Source organism: Apium graveolens, chromosome 3, assembly GCF_009905375.1.
Source record: "Apium graveolens cultivar Ventura chromosome 3, ASM990537v1, whole genome shotgun sequence".
Classification (NCBI taxonomy): Eukaryota; Viridiplantae; Streptophyta; class Magnoliopsida; order Apiales; family Apiaceae; genus Apium; species Apium graveolens.
The window spans coordinates 216,678,721-216,683,325 of NC_133649.1; the positions used below are offsets into that span (position 1 = coordinate 216,678,721).

Sequence of the window (4,605 nt, forward strand, 5' to 3'; positions counted from 1 at the left end):
TAAAGTTTATGATTCAATCCATAATCATTGTTTCTTATTATTGTTGTTTACGATATTTTCGTAAACACTGTTTTACGAGTTTTATTCTCGTCAAGATTCAAAGTATTGCTGAAGCATTTCGCTCGAAAGTATCAAAAAGAGTTTTGAATACAGTGAGAATTGATAAGTGGCATTTTATACCACTTAGAACGTCTTAAAATGGCTTAAATTGGTGTCTTGAAATCAAGTATTTTGTGTATTTGATGCGTTTTTCTAGTGTTTATGCATTTCAGGGTATTAGTCGCATTTCGGAGGAGGAATCATCAAGAATAAGCCTTGGCATGTGTTCACCATTGCGAGAGGAAAAGAACGGGCAGATTATGGCGAAGAAACGGAGCAAACATGGAATTTTTCCAGAAGGGTCCTGCGCGCCCGTGCAGCAATGCTGAGCGGCCGCGCAGCAGCCTTGCGCGCCCGCGCAGAAATGCTGAGCGGCCGCGCAGGGTCGGGGAAAAAGATATATTATTTTAGACTTCTACTTCTGTTTGGCTTCCAACTTCTATGTAATCTGAGTTTTATGGGACTATTATATAAGTAGATTTGAGACTTTTTTCACAGAGTATTAAGAGGAGATTATGTTTTAGATTGTGTTTTGCAAGAAGCGAAAGAGATAAGGAAGAAGACCGATTTAGCACACAGCAGCGAAGAGGAAGCATATATTCTTGTGATTCTTGTTTCGTTGTAACGTTGGATGCTAGTTTTCTTGCTTTGACTTATTTACTCTTGTGACGTACTCTGTTTTAATATAATCAGTTTAGTTATTATTTTCTTGTGTTTGTTATCATGATTTCATATGAACCCATGATGGCGATAAGTTCTATTATGGGCTAATCGTGATCATGGGTTTGCAACGGATTTATTATGGAATTCTTTAGTTAATTGTTTAATACTTTAATATGTGATGATTGCATGATATCTAGTATTGGTTGTGCGTATTCGTCTTATGTGCGTCGCGAACATATAAGATAGGGTGTTAATCTCTTGTGAAGCGACGGTGGATCTTGAGATTTAGAACTTGCCATGCTAACATAGGTTCATGTACATTGTGCATGATTAGTGGGTAACTCTAACAGTTTTATTTGCCCTATGTAATCAAAAGGAATAACTTGTGCTTAAATCGTTGTGTTGTCAATTTCTGTAGACATATAGGAACTCAACATAATTGATGACTATTCAACTTCTATCTTAATTGTGGATGTTTGGTAGAATGGTATTAGTACAACGAAAGTTGGCTTTTATCAGTTTCGTGTTATTCGATTAATATCATCACTGTCACATGCTAAAGGTAATAACTATGGCTATAGAAGGAAGTAATAATGAAGTTGTGATCTCATGAGTGTTTTATTATTGATAAATTGAAGTGTTAGTTAAGTGGTTAATTAAGTAGTTAATTACAGTTAATATTTAATCAACAATTTTAAGTGTTATCTTAACATTGAGAAGTAATCATACATTGGTGAGTGAGTTTAATTAGACAATAACTTAGTCTGAGTCTCTGAGGGAACGAACTAGAAAGTATTCTATATTACTTGCGAACGCGTATACTTGCGTGAATATTAGTGCGTGATTTCGCCCTAACAAGTTTTTGGCGCCACTGCCGGGGACTCGGCGTATTTGTTTAGTTTATGTACTTACCATCATTGGTCATTAGGACTCAGTGAATAGGACGTAGTAGTTAATTACTCTTTTCGGTTGTGTTTCAGGTACTTTAGCAAGAGTTTATGCAAACTCGTTCTCGTGCTCGCAAGAGGACCTTAGATACAGCTGAAGGAAAAGACGAAGTTATTGATACTCCGGAGAAGTTAGATTTTGAGGATTCGGATTCAGGAACTGAGCAGAAAGAACCAGTAAACATGGGAGATCGTATTGTTCAAGCTGATCCAGCTCTTATGGATTTTTCTCGGCCTAAAATTGATGACATTCAGTCAAGCATCCTTCATCCGGCTATTCAAGCTAACACCTTTGAAATCAAGCCGGGCACTATTCAGATGGTGCAGAATTCTGTTTCTTTTGGAGGAGCAGCAACTGAAGACCCCAAAATGCACATAAGGAATTTTGTCGAGATCTGCAGCACTTTTAAGTATAATGGCGTGACTGATGAGGCTATCAAGTTGAGGCTTTTCCCATTCTCACTGAGGGATAAAGCTAAAGACTGGTTACATTCTGAACCAGCTGGGTCCATCACTACGTGGCAAGATCTTGCGCAAAAGTTTCTGGTGAAGTTTTATCCAATGGCAAAGACTGCTGCTATGAGGAGTGCTCTTACTCAGTTTGCGCAGCAACCTACAGAATCTATGTGCGAGGCTTGGGAACGCTACAAGGAAATGTTGAGAAAATGTCCACATCATGGAATGCCGGATTGGATGGTAATCACTTGTTTTTATAATGGTTTGGGGGCCCAATCTCGGCCCATGCTCGATGCAGCAGCTGGAGGCGCCTTATGGGCTAAAAGCTATACTGAGGCGTATAATCTTATTGAGACGATGGCTGCAAATGAGCATCAAAACCCAACTCAGAGGATGACATCAGGCAAGGTAGCAGGTATTCTGGAAGTTGATGCAGCCACCGCTATTGCAGCCCAGCTCCAAGCGCTATCAATGAAGGTTGATTCTTTGGCTACGTATGGAGTTAATCAAATAGCTATGGTTTGTGAGCTTTGTGCAGGTTCTCATGCTACGGATCAGTGTTCTCTTGTCAACGAATCTGTTCAGTATGTGAATAATTATCAGCGACAACAGCAGCCTGTGCCAGCGACCTATCATCCTAACAATAGAAATCATCCAAATTTCAGCTGGGGAAATAATCATAATGCTATTCAGCCACCATATCAGCAAGGAGTGAGTAAACAGTTTAACCCACCTGGATTCCAGCAACCACAGCAGTATGCTACAAGACAATCATATCCTCAACAGGGAAGTGCAGCTGCACCTACTAGTGCTGATATTGAGGAACTTAAGCTGTTGTGCAAGAGTCAGGCGGTTTCTATCAAGACCTTGGAAAATCAAATCGGTCAATTAGCCAATGCAGTGCTCAATCGTCAACCTGGCACTCTTCCCAGTGATGCGGAAGTACCAGGCAGGAAGGAAGCTAAAGAGTAAGTCAAGGCTATTACCTTAAGGTCTGGAAAAGTAGCTGATGCTGAAAAGGCAAAAGAAGTCGAAGCTGAAGTTAGAGATGAAGAATCTAAGCAAAGGGAGAAAGCGGCGGAACCAAGGAAGACTACTGTTGAACACACTCTGCCTGAGGCTAATACAGGGGAGAAACAGCTCTATCCTCCACCACCTTTTCCTAAGAGATTGCAGCAACAAAAGCTGGATAGACAGTTCGGGAAGTTTCTGGAGGTGTTCAAGAAACTTCACATCAATATACCTTTCGCTGAGGCTCTGGAACAAATGCCTAGTTATGCGAAGTTTATGAAGACTATTCTTTCAAGGAAGGTGAAACTGGATGACCTTGAAACCGTTGCTCTCACGGAAGAATGCAGCGCGGTTCTGCAACAAAAGTTACCACCAAAACTGAAAGATCCAGGAAGCTTCACCATTCCTTGCACCATTGGCAATCTAACTTTTGACAAGTGCCTTTGTGATTTGGGAGCAAGCATTAATCTGATGCCGTTGTCGATCTTTAAAAAGCTGGATCTGCCTGATCCAAAACCCACATACATGTCGCTACAATTGGCGGACCGTTCCATTACTTACCCAAGGGGCATAGTTGAGGATGTGCTCGTCAAGGTGGATAAGCTCTTCTTTCCTGCTGATTTTGTTATTCTGGATTTTGAGGAAGATAAGAAGATTCCCATAATCTTGGGGAGGCCTTTCTTGGCTACTGGCCGTACCTTGATAGATGTGCAAAAAGGGGAACTTACTATGCGGGTTCAAGATCAGGATATGACCTTCAACGTATTCAAGGCAATGAAATTCCCTACAGAAGATGAGGAGTGTTTAAAAGTGGATGTGATTGATTCCGCAGTTACTTCGGAACTCGATCACATGCTAATGTCTGATGCATTGGAAAAGGCCTTAGTGGGGGATTTTGACAGTGATGATGAAGATAGCAACGAGCAATTACAATATCTGAACGCTTCTTTATGGAAGCGAAAGCTCGACATACCATTTGAATCTCTTGGTACTTCTGACCTTAAGAATACTGAAGGGAAGCTCAAACCATCAATAGAGGAAGCACCTACCTTGGAGCTCAAACCATTACCTGAACACTTGAGGTATGCTTTTTTAGGTGATTCATCTACGTTACCTGTTATTATTTCAGCTGACCTTTCAGGTAGTGAGGAAGACAAGCTCTTAAGGATTTTGAGAGAATTCAAATCGGCTATAGGATGGACCATAGCAGACATCAAGGGGATAAGTCCTTCATATTGTATGCATAAAATTCTGTTAGAGGAAGGTAGTAAGCCAACTGTGGAACAGCAGCGAAGACTGAACCCGATCATGAAGGAGGTGGTGAAGAAAGAAATTCTGAAATGGCTAGATGCAGGCATCATTTATCCTATTTCTGACAGCTCGTGGGTGAGCCCCGTGCAATGTGTACCTAAGAAAGGAGGTATCACTG

General features: G+C 41.0%; 1 non-coding gene across 1 annotated transcript; it reads right to left on the minus strand.

Annotated features, from left to right (window-relative positions):
- Positions 1-2,285: 2,285 nt before the first annotated feature.
- Positions 2,286-2,392, minus strand: LOC141715705 (small nucleolar RNA R71). The gene has a single exon (XR_012572457.1). It is a non-coding gene; the product is annotated as a small nucleolar RNA R71 (small nucleolar RNA).
- Positions 2,393-4,605: the final 2,213 nt, after the last annotated feature.